Genomic DNA, 16,459 nt, shown 5'->3' on the forward strand with positions numbered 1-16,459 from the left:
AACCCTTTTGCACTGTTGGTGGAAATGCAGATAAATGTAGCCACTGTGGAAAGCAGTGTGGAGATACCTAAAAAAATTAACAATGGATCTGATTTTTACCCAGCAATCCCACTTATGGGAATATATACAAAAGAACCCAAAACATTAATTCAAAAGAACAAGAGCACCCCATGTTCAGTGCAGAATTATTTACAATCACCAAGATATGGAAGCAGCACAAGTGTTCATCCATAGATGAGTGGATAAAACAACTATGGAACATTGACACAATGGAATTCTACTCAGCCATAAAAAGAAGAAAATTTTACCCCCTGCAATAGTATGGATGGACCTGGAGAACATTATGATAAGTGAAATAAGCCAGTCAGAGAAAGACATATAACATATGATTTCACTCATATGTGTATCTAATGAACAAACTCAACTAACAAGGAAAAGAGAGACAGACTCATAGGTATAGAGAGTAATGACAGCTTAGCTGGAGTTAGAGGGTTATGGGGTGGAGGGATTGAGAAAAAGGCAAAAGACTAATGGACATAGACAACAGTGTAGTGATTGCAGGGGGTAGGAGGTATAAGAAAACTAAATGTTAATGGAAAAATAATACCATAAGATTAAACAAAAATATATAAACAAAAGAAAAAGACAAAAAAATTAAAAAGAAAAGAAAAAGAAAGCTTTTATGGGAAACTTTCCCAAAGTTCAATAGTTTCTAAGTCCTTTTCTTTTAATTTATAAGTTCACTGGACACTTTGGAAAGACCCAGAGAAATAAAAGTCATCAAGTCATTTCCCTACTCTTTGCATATGTGGAGGATGAAGTGGAGGCCTCCAACAAGTGAGGGAGAAGACAGAAAGGCTAATAGAGAGGCAAGGGATGTCTGACTGAAGGGAGAAAGTTTCAGTCAGGGACCTATGAGCTCCCACAAATTGATCCTCAAATTTCTGTAACATGGAGTAGAGAGTTGAAACCAGGAGGAATAGTGTAAATGACTTCCTTTGTTACTTACGTTTTTCAGTTTTCCTCTCAGATTTCAGATTTTCTACCCGCTTTTCTCCCAGAGGACTACACTAAACAACATCTAGTTGTTTTAAGGTACAACAACTAGTACCTTAACAACATCAGCCCTACTATTTCATCTGGGGTCCAGGTCCTGTTTTCTCCCTGAATCTCTGAAGTTGTCCTCTCTCTGCTATTTTCCTGCACTGAATTTTGAGATTATCTTTCCCAAAATCATGTTCCCATATCAACAGCAGTGGTCTACTTAAGTACTAAACCAGAAATTCTGGTTGTCAAAAACAGCGTATGCATGTTAGTGTGGGTGTGAACAGCTAAAAAAAAATAAATGTAACCCAGAGTAGAGATACGACAGAGCCAGGGTCTATGCCCAGCACCAGCCTTCATTCAATTCTGCCAATGTCAGTATTTTCAACTCTTAGTGAGAAGTTTATAGTCTGGACAGTCCTGGTCCCCTCTGCAGGAAAATGCACAGATGGTCTGAATCTGCTTATCACAATGACTGAGGACTGAGGAACCAGGGCTATTACCATTCTAAAATTGAAAGGATGATCTTATATCATAAATATCTACAGTGACACTGAGAAACTCCAGTAGGTAATTTTTAATATTCCTTCAATGAGTCTGAACTCTTAAACTTAAGTGTAATATACAGAAGTTAGGAAACTTGGAAAAGAGCTTAGAATTTTTGGATTAAACAATTTTATGGGAAAAGTTACAAAAAATGAGTTTATTCTCCTGAAGAGAAAAAGGATGACCCAAGTCTATAATGGGGTATTCTGACTAATGAATTCTCTCTTTCCATGAAGAAAAAATAAATTGTCATCATAGGAGGTTAGGAGTTAGGCTTTCTTGACAACAAGGTCTAATAAAGAAGAATTTATATCAGGTTTCAAAAGAAAATTGAGTAAGTATGAAGGTTTGAAAACAAATAGATTCTCATTGCTTTTGGAAAGTTTAAGTGGGATCTGGGTTGTAGGGGAGGAGGAATATTTAGGTAGCTTCTCAAGTCCTTCCCAGCACTTCTGTTTCTATGGATACACTTATTAGGTTTCTACATACTATAGTATTCCACAAAATTGACAGAAGGGAGTGTTGGAGATGGAGGCACAAGTTCCCACCCACTCTCACCCCTGATATGTACCTCACCTCTCACAATTCAAAGCTAGTCAATCATGAGGCCCAACAATGAAGGGTGCAGTGGGAAACCTGGAGTCTAGCCAGCACTGCAGTAAAATCTACTGTGATTTTTCAGTAGAAATAAAAGGAAAAAAAAAACTCTAAAAGGCTATTAGGAGAGAAAATATTTGTCGACATGGACAGAATAAAAATCCTACCAAATGAAATAAATGCTTGTGGAAAAAGATGTGTCATTTTAGGGAGAGTACTGTGTTCCTTTTCCCTTGCTCTTCATTTAGTTTTTGTCCACGCAGTGTACCAAGCTGTATCCTCTCTCCTGTTTATTTTTCCAGCCATAAAAGATGCATGGATTGAATATATCCTTTGGTAGGTCTTTTGTCAGACAGCACTTTAAAAATAAAAGTGTTTTACTTGTACTATCTCAACAGCAAAACATGTACTCCTAAAATTGGTTTGCTAGCAAGCTTTTTCCTTGAGTAAATAACAGTATTGGTAGTGATTCTTCAAGCTGTTAATATATACATATTAAAAGAAAAAACAACAACCCTGTTCTACCATCATAAATCATAGGGTGAGTAGCCTTTGGTAGAACTAAGTGAAAGCATTGTGGTCACTGAGACTTTATATCTTAAAAAAGTCATAGTGATAATACTAGCTGCTATTAACAAATGCAGTTTTGATTTTCAATGTTTCAAAATATAATTCATCCACAAGGTTTTAACTATTATAATTGAAAGTACTTAACAAAGTCTGATACATGTGGACATGTAATATAAGCTTATTGAATGTGTTCAGTTAGAATCTATGAATGCAGAAATAAAATTTGTTTTAAGCCAATGTGGAGGGTATTTTATTTCTAATATCCTTGTAATATCCCACAGAATATACTTACAATATGTTTGAGAAGTAGCATATCAAATTTCTTTTCATTGACATCCATCTTCCAATGAAATCAAAGGATTATAATCAGTGCAAAATCTACTTCCAGAGTGTCTATTGCAATAGAGTAGGACAATTAATCCATTTTTAAAATATCCCTCAAAAATTAATAACACTGTTGGTGAGAGAAATGGAAAAATTAACACAAACCTAAAAACTCCAGCAGATCAGAAGAAAAATAATGTTCTTCAGGGACTTGAGTGAAACCATGTATTCATAAAAGTCTTTTAAATGGAAGCTGTTGACAGAGGAAGCCCCACAGAAAACAGTGTGGCTTTGACATGCCAGGTGATTCTGGAAGAAAAGAAAAGCACACCATTAGATTATGTCCAAAGTACCACTGCTGCCAGCCTCAGCCTTCGTTGTCAGAAAGCACTGTATTAGCACTTACTGCTATTATGTTTTAAATGGTATTAAATTCTGCTAATTTTTTCCCTCCCAATCTCCTTATGTATCACTGGCAGAGAGGGGAATATTAACCTTTTAGCAGTTTTTAGGAATTTCTAAAGGTCAGAAGTATTTTACTAACCAAGCAAATTCTGCTTTTCCCCTTATTTAAACAGGACAGGATTGAGACTGTGGCTGGGGTATGAGTCCAAGGGAGCAACACTAGTATTTACTGTGTGCCTACCTGCTGCAAGGTGTTATGCAAGGGCTTCATATACATGGGCACTTGAATCTCAAGAACAGCCTTGCAATGTTAGAGTACTGGTTCCATTTTACAGAGGAAAAGACTAAAACACGGTCAGGCTTAGAACCTAAGACTAGCAAAGCCCAAAGACTCAGGTGTGGTTCTTTCCCTAATTTCACTCTGTAGCTTCTGTGATTTAGAAAACTATATCATATCAGAATTGATAAGAGAACAGATAATGTTGCAATATACTAAATTAAGAAATTTTTCTTAATTTGCTTTATATTTATTTTTTCTATCAGATCTTGTTTTATTCAGCCAGACCCACAGAAATACAGACACACAGTTTCAAGCAGTGCGCTTTCCCACCCGTTTCTTTGCCTTATGCAAAGAGAGAGAACCTTTTGGAAACCCAGGAACTCCCTTGTATTACAGGGCAGTTTGTGTGCCGAGTTCCACCTAGGACAGCCACACAAATGTCTAGCCTTCCCACAATCCCTTCACATGACCCTTCACTGTCTCAGTGAAAAAGAGCACCTTTTCCCAAGGGTTTTCCTGATGCAATAAGAAATGGAATCACGCTTCTGTGGATATCACTGAGTGATATTACTGTAGCTCCTCATCGCTATCTCCATCTTACCAGCTGAGTGACTGAGCTAGCTCAACAGGGCTCAATCTAGAGTTCTATTCTCTCTTTTAGCCAACTATGTGTTGCAGCTGGTTCCAGTGACCACACAGACAGCCCTCCAGCTCACCCTCCACAGGCTGCCCCAGCAGCCACTCCTAAGGCATGTCTCAGGATCACTGCTCACTAATTAATCACTTCAAATTTCTCTTGAAGTTTCAGCTTTTAATGCCACAGACTTCTGTCTGGGTCTTGGAACTTTTTAGCTCACATCCACAGTGCACTTAGGAACACTACAGAATGATGGAGTGGAAGGTCACACATACCTTTTTAAATTGTTTTTCTTTTCTTCTATTTTTGGCACCAAGAGCTTGTTATGAATAAGAAACAGAGGGAAAGACTGCTAGTACTTTCAGAGTTGAGCAGGTGTGTAGCCTAGGATTACTACATTGGGGAAAAATAGAGCCAAACAGAGCCAGTTTATCCTTGCATAAGAGAATGGGAAAAGAATGATGAAGAATAGGGAAAAGAAGTATTTGGGCAGTAGAATCTAACCTAAATGACAGGAATACAAAATAAATAGAAATTTGTCTTAAAACCTCACATAATAGAATTCTGTTTTCTTTATACCACTTAAAAGCAAAATTTCCTGTTTCATGACTAAACTTGAAGACCCCTTTTCCCATAAAATCTCGATGGCAATTTTTAAGTATTCACTCAGCCACTATTTATTACATACTTAAAAGTCAATTATTAGTAAGAAAATTCCAAGAATACTAAAATAAACAAGATAATAACTCTAGAACCCAAAGCCCTCATCCAACCATTACAAAACATCAGAAAAAACTGAGGACTATTATGCAAAATATCTGACAACTACTCTTTAAAATTGTCAAGGAAAAACTGTGACACTATTACAGAATGGAGGAAACTAAGGTGACATGCTTCCTTTGGTATCCTAGACTGGACCCTAGAAGAGGCAAAAAAAATACAGAATTGAAAACACTGGTGAAGTCAGGATAAAGTATGAAGCATAGCTAATTGTACTGTATCAATGCTAACTTCTTAGTTTTGATAAATGTAATATAGTTAGGTAACCATGGTACCATAGGTACTATTAAGGGAAGCTGGGTGAAGGATATACAGGAACTCTCTGTATCATCTTGATAAGTACAAATCATTTCAAAATCAGACATTTTTAAATTAAAAACAATCTATGATATCATTTCATACATTTATGTTTGGGTTTATCAGTAGTCTGCGCTCCTTGTGTTTATAGTAAAATTGAACTTATGCTCCCTTTTATGACATATAGTCCACAGTAGGTTGGATTTATAATTAAACATAAACTAATATTATAAAATGAGAAAAACAAGAATATTTTATTAGTAACAATTTACCAGTATTACTAGTAACCATATTAGTAGTAGTCATGACAACTATTTCCAGGAAGACACAGGGCACCATAAGGGAAGTAAATAATAAAAGTCAACATCCATAACCACTCTTAGTTCACAAATAATAGACATAGTACCGAGTCTCTAAGAAAATAAGTAAAAGAAACACAGAAATCCTTTAATGAGGTAGCACCAAACTATTTCATATTGTAACTTCTCAAGCAACTGTAAAAAGGCACTAGATTTATACTGGATCTAGATAGTTTGATCTCAGGATGGCAAACAGATCACAGTAGTTTATCCCATGCTTTCTCAGATTTCCATTAACATTAAAGTCAAAAACACAAATGGTCAAAAATCTATAGAAACAAAGAAAATGGGAATAGATGAAACATTCTGGTAAAATTCTAGATAATAAAATCAAACAGAGGGCTAATAAAGCTATCATTTGGGTACATGTATAAAGGGAGGATAATCAAAAGAATGCTCCTGCAAGAATGCTTCTTGAGGAACCCTGCTAGCAAACAGCCACATTTCCAATAATTACCATAAAAAGTAAGATACTAGGAGACAATCTAAGATGATGCTGAGTTCCCAGTCAAGTTTTCATTCTTAAATATCTTTGGATAATGACTATTGAAAAACATTTGAAGAAAGTTGGAAATAAAAAAGAAAATATCTGCAATAAGCAAACAAACAAAAATGATGCCTGAGGAAACTTCAATAATTTGGGGAACAGACAGGAACTTTAAAACACTAAAAAACAAGAATAGGATTCTACAAAAATGGAATAGAATAAGAATGAGTATTAGAAAATTAAAAGTATAATAGCAAAAAAAAGTTTTAACTCAGTATAAGATAAAAAAAATAGTTTTGAATAAGTCTTCCAAAAAGTTAAACACAACATTAAAAAATGGAAAACACAAGAAAAGGTGCACAGAATCTAACCAGGAGGCCCAACTACTAAAAGTTCTAAAAGAATTCCAAAGAAGAAAAACAGAGGAGAAAGGATAATAAAAAAACTAATTTATTTCATTGTGTAAGTATACCACAGCTTCTTTTATTTTTAATTATTTTTATTGATTATTCAATTACAGTTGCCCCAATTTTTCCCACTTTGCCCTCCTGCACACAGCACCCCCCATTCCTGCAAGCAATCCTCACACCATTGTTTATGCCCATGGGTATAAGTTCTTTGGCTACTCCATTTCATATACTGTACTTTACATCCTGGTATCTATTCTGTAACTACTTCTTTGTACTTTTTAATCCCCTCACCTCACCCATTCCCTGACATCCCTCTCCTATCTGACAACCATCAAAATTATCTCTGTATCCATGATTCTGTCTGTTCTTGTTTGCTTAGTTTGTTTTTTAGATTCAGTTGTTGACAGACATGTATTTATTACCCTCTTATTGTTCATAGTTTTGATTTTCTTCTTTTTCTTAAATAAGTCCCTTTAACATTTCATATGATAATGATTTGATTATGATGAACTCCTTTAGCTTTACCTGGTCTGGGAAGCACTTTACCTGCCCTTCCATTCCAAATGGTATCTTTGCTGGATAGAGCAATTTTGGCTGTAGGTTCTTGCTGTTCATGACTTTGAATATCTCTTGCCAATCCCTTCCAGCCTGCAAAGTTTCATTTAAGAAATCAGCTGACAGACTTATGGAAACTCCCCTGTAGATAACTAACTGCTGCATTTAAGATTCTTGTTTTATCATTAACATTTGGCATTTAAATTGCAATGTATCTTGGAGTAGGCCTCTTTGCGTCCATCTTGTTTGAGACTCTCTGTGCTTCCAGACTTGCATGTCTATTTCCTTCACCAAATTAGGGACATTTTCTTTCATTATTTCTCAAATAGATTTCCAATTTCTTGCTCTTTCTCTTCTCTTTTTGCCACCCCTATGATGTGAACATTGGTATGCTTGAACTTGTCCCAGAGGTTGCTTATATTATCCTTGTTTTCTTGGATTCTTTTTTTTTTCCTTATTGTTCTGACTTGTGGTTTTTTGCTTTCTTATATTCCAATCATTGACTTGATTCTAGGCGTCATCCACTCTACTGTAGTTTCCATATAAAGTCTTCATTATTTTAATTAATGCATTCTTCATTTAGACTGGATCTTTTTTATGCTGTTGAGGTCTTCACTAAGTTCTTTCAACATCTATAACCAGTGTTTTAGCTCTGCATCTGATAGATTGCTTATCTCCATTTGGTTCAGTTCTTTTTCTGTAATTTTGATCTGTTCTTTCATTTGGGCCATGTTTTTTTGTCTTCTCATTCTGGCAGCCTCCCTGTGTTCATTTCTATGTATAGGTAAAACAGCTAGGACTTCCTGTGTTGATAGTGTGGCCTAATGTAGTAGGTGTCCTATAGGGTCTAGTGCACAGGTGGCAAACACAAGGCCCACAGGCTGAATCCAGCCTTCCACCTTGTTTCATCCAGCTTGGCACCTTGTTTCTACCCAGTGGCAGTGCCAAGTTCTCGCTCAGCTGTTAAGGAGTAGTTACATTTATACAGTCCTAAAATTACATTTGGCCCTTTGAAGGCAACCAGGAGGCTTATGCAGCCCCAGGTGAAAAGGAGTTTGACACCCCTGGTCTAGTGGCATAGCCTCCCCTATTACCCAAGCTGAATACTCAATGTGAGCCCTTCATGTGGACAGAGTAAACCCTCATGTTATAGTCAAGGCTGCATTGGTACTGGCATGTCAATGGGAGGGATTTACCTAGGCCAGTCAGTTTCAAGAACTGGCTGTGGAGCCCTGGCTGGTGTAGCTCAGTGGACTGAGTGTGAGCTGCGAACCAAAGTGTTGCAAGTTCGATTCCCAGTCAGGGTACAAACCTGGGTTGCAGTCCATGACCCCCAGCAACCGCACATTGATGTTTCTCTTTCTCTCTCTATCTCCCTCCCTTCTCTCTCTAAAAATAAATAAATAAAATCTTTTAAAAATGGATGGATCTTTCATTTAAAATAAAAAAAATAACTGGCTGTGACCACTGACCACCAACCTCTGCCCTCCATGGAGGATCAACTGTGCAGGGGCAGGGTGGTGGTGCTCTGACATGTTCTGTAACTGTCCACTGAGTATGCAGGCTCTGCAGTTTCCTGTATCATTCAGGCCAAGATCAGCCCCCAAGTGTTTTGTCCGGGTCCACTCCACCTGAGCTACAAAGCAATCTGCAGATGACTGCTATTTGTGCTGGGCTTGGAGACTCCCAGGTGAAGTCAAATTGTGAATCCATGCTACTGTTGCTAGTGCTGGTCCTGGGGACACTTAGCAAGAGGTATGGGAGCCGGGGGACTCACTGAGGCCAGCTGTTGCTTTGTTTGAAAGGATTTAGAAAGTTGTGAATCATGAACCAAGGCCAGTTGTTCATGTGGAATCAGGTTAACAGTGTGGATGGACCAGTAAGTTGGGTGGGACAGAGTCTCAGGGGATCTCCAGGGTGGGACAAACAGTGTTAGCCAGGTTGATGGAGTTGCAGATGTCTCAGATATGACACCGGCCTGTTGGTTCCATGGCTCTGTTGGGGGAGGGCTCTGAAAAGGGAAATGGCCTCTGCCCACATTTTTGTCTGAGGGAAACCTGTCTCCCAGCTCTTGCCCTGATGCCAGAGATTTCAGTTCTTCTCTGTATGCCACTGATGCCTTTCAAGTTGCTGAATAAGTCTGTGTGTGGGTTCTTAAGGAGAACTGCTTGGGATTCCAGAAGTTTCTTCCACTGACTCAATCCCTGCTGGTTTTTATAGCCTGAACTTATGGGGACTTATCTTCCTGGCACTGGAACCCTGGGCTGCGGAGGCTGGTGTGGAGATGTGACTCCTCACTCCTGAGATATCCCTCCTGAATTTTTATCCACCACACGTGGGTCTGGGACTGGCCCATCTCCATTGTCTTTCCCCTTCCTACCAGTCTGGATGGATGTGGTTTCTTTAATTTTTCAGTGGTCAGACTTCCGTTCAACTCAATTTCTGATGGTTCTGAGTGATATTTGTTTTATATTTTAGCTGTAATTTTGAAGTGGTTGTGCAACAAGGCAAGCTGTGTTTACCTGTGCCACCATCTTGATCAGAATCCACACAATGGAATACTACAAAGAAGAAAAAAGAAGGCATTCCTACCTTTTTTGACAGTGTAGATGGAAATGGAGACTATCATGCTAAGTGAAATATGCCAGTCAGTAAAAGACAAATACCATATGATCTCACTTATAAGAGAAATCTAATGAACAAAATAAACTGAGCAAAAGAGAACCAGAGGCATAGAATCACTGAATAGACTGACAATGGCAAGGCAGGAGGGAGGGGGGACTGTTTGAAAGAATGTGAAGAGATTAGTCAAGGAATACATATGAAGGACTCATGGATATGGACCATGGGGTGGGGATTGACTATGAAAGTGCAGGGCAGGGGGCTGGGTGGAAGGAGGCAAAGAGGGAAATAATTGGAGCAACTGTAAAACATTAAAAAATTGAAAAAGTAAATAGCACATTAAAAATTTATAAGAAATTCCCAAAACTAAAGGTCATAAGTTTTCAGAATGGAAGGTCCATTAAGAGGTACACCAAAAGAGATCATCAACAAACCATAATCAGATATGTTTCAGTAAGAAATACTAAAAAGAAGCTTCTAAAAATTAAGGGGGGAAAAGGCAACTTTCAAGGATAAGAATCAGATTTCTTATCAGAAATGTTGCATGCTAAAAATACGGCAATCTCTTCCAAATTCCTAAAAAAAATATTTTAACCTATAATTCTTAATTTAGCTAAAACATTAATTGAGTCATTTTCAGATATGTAGAAATTCAGAATATTTACCTCCTACATGCCCTTTACCTGAACATTCTGAGGATATGCTTCAGCAGCACATGGAATTAAAGTGAGAAAGAGGACTACATGGATGCAAGGAAGATTAGTCAGTGCAAAACAGACAGGTAGCAATTACTCCAGCTGGGGACAGAAGAAGGTATCCTGGAAAATAAGGAATCTCAAAGATTTCATTCTACCTCTGGAGAATATGGGGGTACATAAGGTTGCCATAAAGATAAATGATTCAAAGAAAAATTACAGCAATTAGAAACTCTAGGAAACACAAAAAGCTATATGCTATATCAAATAAGTTAATGTAATCATAGTATACTACTGTACTTTGGTCAGCAGTGAATGATAATTACATATTCTTAACAGTTATTTAATTGACTTTTAACCTTTAGAATCAACCTAAAACACTAAAATCTTAACGTGGTTAAAAATCAAATATAAATGACATGAACCTTAATAATATAAAGTTAAAAGCACAAAGGCGAGTACTCGAATAAGTGTGTTATTTAAAGGCCTACAGGTAACAAGAAAAGAACTAAAACTTGAGTATATTGGGAATATGGAGGCAGTAGTACAAATAAACTATATTCTTATCTATTATAACAAGTCAACAGATATCTAAATTTGACAAATTAAGAAATAGTAATTATACACACACACACACATATGCTTTATTCGGCTGATCTTACAAATACACTTAGAGCTGTAAAGGCAGAAGCAATGTATAAACACAAAGACATCAAAAGAAATAATTTTTTCTCTGTGCAATAAATCTGGGAATGGGATCCAGGACTATAGATTTTCATTATAAGGCTACTGTATTTTTCAATTTAGACATTGTGTGTGTATATATCATACGTATATATATTTAGAAATCATGTGTATATATAGATATATATACACACATATATACACATATATAGAGATAGATAAAAATAAATGTGAAACATTTATTAACATTTAAAAATACCTATTCAGAAATCATCCAACTACACTATGTGCTTTATAGTATAGTCTTCAGCATTTAAATAAGGTGTCATTGGTATTTCAGAAATTAAAATACTACCTTTTAATATCTTAAACAGAAATGTCTTCTACAAATCATTTTTTAAAGATTTTATTTATTTTTAGGGAGGAGAATGGAAGGAGAAAGAGAGGGAGAGAAACATCAATGTGTGGTTGCCCCTCAAGAGCCCCCTACTAGGGACCTGGCCTACAACCTAAGCACATGCCCTAGACTGGGAATCAAAACAGCAACCCTTTGGTTAGCAGGCCAGCACTCAATCTACTAAGCCAGACCAGCCAGGGCTCTTCTACAAATCTTATTCTGTGGCAGGTAATGTATCACAGAAAACTTTTACAATACATGGCAAATAGCTTACTGCAGTAATATTAATTGTTAAAGAAATTTTTTAAAATTGTGGTTAAAATATTTGTGCAAAATATATGAGGTAAGTAAATGCCTGTCCTTCATGACTCTCCATAATGATACCTACACATATAAGGGAGAGGGGAAAATTGGTCTCTTTTGTTCACTAATACACCAATGGAAGACTGCTTAAATGGGAGCCATCCTGAAATATCCTGAGTCTGTCAATTTTCTCCATAATTTCCAATAAGCAAAATGACAAAGGACCCATCAGAACGAAGGTCTGGGAGTCACACCCCCAATTTTCCTTCTGGGACACAATACCACCACCATCAAACACAATATAGCTCATATGACTTTAGGCATAGTACGTCACCACAGAATCTATGTCACTTGAAAATTGGGAAGTACCTGGCATGTCATGAAGTTGAATATAATAACTGTTCTGTGATACAGATTTGGAATAAGTAAGAATGAAGTGGAAAACCTTAAAAGAGAGACAAATGTCAAAATAAGAAAGATTGTAGGGCCTGTGGATGGTATTCTCATTCATCTTCAAATTCTCTTTGCTCTGTCTTTAAACATTTCAGATGAGGAGTTTTTCCTAATGTCATTCAATATAGGCCAACATCTGAAATTCAACAGCAAACTTTAAATACTTCCCATCTTGAAGGAGCTTTAAAAATGACTGCTGGCTTGTGTTTTTGTAAGGAAAACAATGCAGGCTTTTTCTTTTTCCAGAGCGAGAATTTTCCAGCTGCTGCGAAGTTTCGAGACACACGTTCTCAGGTTGGGTGGTCCCACATATAATTACTCATTTTTAACAAAAATTAGGGCTTAGAAAAGTTCACAAGTAGTTACTGACTTTGATCTATGTTGGAAGTCATTATGGAAGGAGTTTATCTGTACACATATATGGATATAACCAGAAGAAGGAAGTCAACAAAATGTTTTTGCAATAGAATAATTCAAAAAAAGGTATATAATCCATAAATGTTGTGGATTATATGTGGATTAAATGTATAGGATTGTCTTGCTGTGAATAAAATCAGAGCTTAAGGAGCCTCCTAGACAATGCCAGATAAACTTTCACAGACCTTTCAGAATCAGCAAAAGACAAGATTTTGTTGTCTGGCCTGCCTACACTGTTGTTTTCTGATATATTCACACATAACAATGGTTATTATTAACATTGTAATAACTATGCAACCCTTTTAAGGAAGTAAGTTCCATTACAGCAAGGGTGTGGTTGTCTCATCTACTATATCCCATCTAGAAGATGATCTGACATATAATACATATTCTGTAAAATATTGTAAATAATTATTGTAAACAGCAAAGGAGGAAGTACAGGTAAAAGTGCTTTGCAAATTCTAAAACATTCTAAGAGTTTAGTATTGTTGTTATTATTCTACATAATTCAATGCCCTGTTGGGGTCAGTTCCTAAGGGCTCCAGCAAAGTCATTCCCTGCATTTTGAATGCTAATACTGACCCATGTAATCAGTCTCACCTACAGGTGAGAGGCATAAGAGTGAAGCTGTTCAGAGCATAAACTCTGGAACCAGACTGTGTGGGTTCAAATTCTGCCTCTAAGATTGACTTATGGTCTGTATGACATTGAGCAAGTTATTTAACCTTCCTATGCTTAGATTGTTCATCTATACATTGGGAGACAGTAGTGTCTAACTTATGGGGATATGGTGAGAATTATATGGGTTTCTAAATATAACTAATTGAAAATAGGGCCTGGCACACAGAAGCACTAAGTACTATCGCTAGTGCTGATACTACTGTTTTACTACAGGATGCAGAAAAAGAAATTCAATAATGTGAATTTTTTTTTTACTAATGTCATACAAGCTTAAGAATATGTTTTATATCCCCAAATTCTTTAAGTTTCAACTTGATGCACTATTTTGTCTACATATTTATCTGCTTAAAAAGCTCAGTGGAGATACAACAGCTCAATAAGTTGTATGTTTTGGGTAAAATATGGATGTTAGCTGCGGCATTTAAATTAGAGGCAGCTTCAGGGTCTTTACCCACTCTGCATGTTTTCCAAAGCACATTGGTATCTTTGCTCTCTCATGAAAGCCTTTTAAAGTGACTTAGACATTACAAATAAAACAGTTTTAATTGTTAGTGAGATTTTCTTTAGGAACATTCTTAGTTGTTGTAAGCATATTTTCACATAACTTTCATTTAGAAGAGTTTATGATTTTATAAAAAATGATGTAGTTTGTGCAGTTATATTTATATCATCTCTTTTCTCCATTATTATTGACATCCAAATGTCAGTTTACTTCAATGTAAACACATCAGATTGATGTGAATTTTTCTGGAGACTTTAAAAGGAAAAATCGAAAGCAAAACAACATAACACTTCTGAACTATATTCTGAGTTATAAGAACTTTCGTTAGAATTTACTAAATTAGGTCAAGGGGTTTTCCTGGTCACGGAGGGTGGGGTGGGAACTGAATAGTGTGCCAAAATGATTCTAAAATTCCCAAAATAAAGTATAAAGCAATATGCCATTTCATTGATTTTTATTTATTCTTTTATAGTGCTTTGGGAAATATTAGACCACTGGTCTACATCATTTCACCTCCTTTTATGAGTAGCTGCTTCAAAGTATAATAATCTTGCAGGTTCTTCCTAAGATATCCAAGAGGAGATTACCATAAATTTTCTCTCCATAAGTGATCATGCCAATACCCCAGTGTAAAGCTTAGAAGTGTGTGTGTTTATATTTATGTATGTTATATATATGTATATTATATATATACATATACATATAGAAGTATGGTTGATTAATTTATACTTTCATAAGATTAGGTAAAGCTTTTGTACTACTAGCAGGTCTAAAAATGGCTGTTCACATTTAAAATGTTACAAACAGTTACACAAAAATCTTCCCAGAGTAATAGCTAATTCTAACTTGCTTTCCTTCTGAATGTACTATACACTTCTAATTACACAATACTGTTTGAGGTTCTCATAACATCTTTCATATTTTCACCCAAAAATTCAAACCTATTCTATCCTGAGAACAAACGCTGGCAAGAAGCACTCAAGTGATGAGTGAACAAAATGAGATAAAAAAGCAACATACTGACATGGAAATGTCATGTGAGCTGCTGAATGGCCCACAGCTCCCAAGTTTACCAAAATATTTTGAAACATTTTGCCAATGAGCATATAATTGACTAAAAGACTTGCCAGCACTATTTTAGAGATGTCTAACATGCTACATAATAAAGAAAATCATTTACAATAAAAACAATTAAATGTTAAATATACATTTTTAGAGTGCTTTCAAAACCAGTACAGTTTTCTTCCACCCAGTTTTAGACAAGGAAATAACTGTGATGTTATCAGTTTTCCTATGTTGATGTTCATATTTCACTTGCTGCTATCACTTGTACTTTCTGCATGCTAATCAAGTAAATGAATCAATCAGCCTGTATTTATTATGAAAACCAAAGAAGTATGTGTTTCCTGGCATAAATTGATATTAGTAAGACCCTGAATCATGGAGCCAGCATCTTCTGTTCTTTATGAGTATTATATTCTTCCATTTATCCACCCACTCATGCATGTATCCATCTAGTCATCATCCATCTATCCATTTTTCCTAACAAGTATTATTAATCAAGTATGTAAGACATGTCAAGCATTATGCTGATTGCCAGAGACATAATGATTAGTAAGATGGAGTTTCTGCCATGATGGAATTTCTAGTATAGCTGAGAAGACTTACAGTAAAAGGAATAATAATCAGAATTTGTGCTAGGTGCTCAGGTAAAGAACAGCATGCTAAGGACAGATCATCAAAGATTCCTGAAAGAAACAGCACTTATCCTGAACCTTAAGAATAAGTAGCACTGGGTCAGGAAAAAAAATGGAGTTAGAGGCCAGAGGGAACCACACAATTAAATAACCAGGGGAAGGGAGGGTGTGAGACATTAAAAAGTCAGAGCAGGAAGGGTTACTGTGTAGACAACAATAGAGAAGTAGCAAGAAGTAAGGCTGGAGAGGTGGGTACAAGTTGGCACTATCCTTATTTTATTGATATTCATTCTTTGCCCTCGATCTCTCTTCTCTGATAATTTGTCATTTTAATATATACTGGATAAGGTAATTATACTAATATACCCTGAAGGAGTAATAAACAATATAAGTATTATTCCATTATTCTTAACACAAATCTTACCTTGCAACACAGTGAACTATCTGTAATTAGACATAAGAACTCCACCAGGAAATTCAAGGAGAGCTTTTACATGATAGGTCAAACATTGTGATCACATCTTCATCTCTGATCCTTTAAGACACTTATTGTAATGAGTAAAATAACACAAAAGTAATTAATACATTTAAAATCAGTAAATGAAAAAAAAAAAAGAAAAATCACAAATACTCCTTCACCTTCAAGTAAAAGTTCTCCTTCAGGTGCGAACCACATTATTAGATAAACAATAGTTTTCAAAGAAAAATAGAGATCTT

At 36.1% G+C, this 16,459-nt stretch overlaps 1 long non-coding RNA gene across 1 annotated transcript in view; it reads right to left on the bottom strand.

Annotated features, from left to right (window-relative positions):
* Positions 1-3,231: 3,231 nt before the first annotated feature.
* Positions 3,232-16,459, bottom strand: part of LOC118497352 — a 307,937-nt gene continuing 294,709 nt past the window's right edge. Inside the window, exon 4 of the long non-coding RNA XR_004899878.1 lies at positions 3,232-3,390. This is a non-coding gene — a long non-coding RNA (uncharacterized LOC118497352). The remainder of the gene's footprint in view (positions 3,391-16,459) is intronic.

Source organism: Phyllostomus discolor, chromosome 11, assembly GCF_004126475.2.
Source record: "Phyllostomus discolor isolate MPI-MPIP mPhyDis1 chromosome 11, mPhyDis1.pri.v3, whole genome shotgun sequence".
In the NCBI taxonomy this organism is placed as follows: Eukaryota; Metazoa; Chordata; class Mammalia; order Chiroptera; family Phyllostomidae; genus Phyllostomus; species Phyllostomus discolor.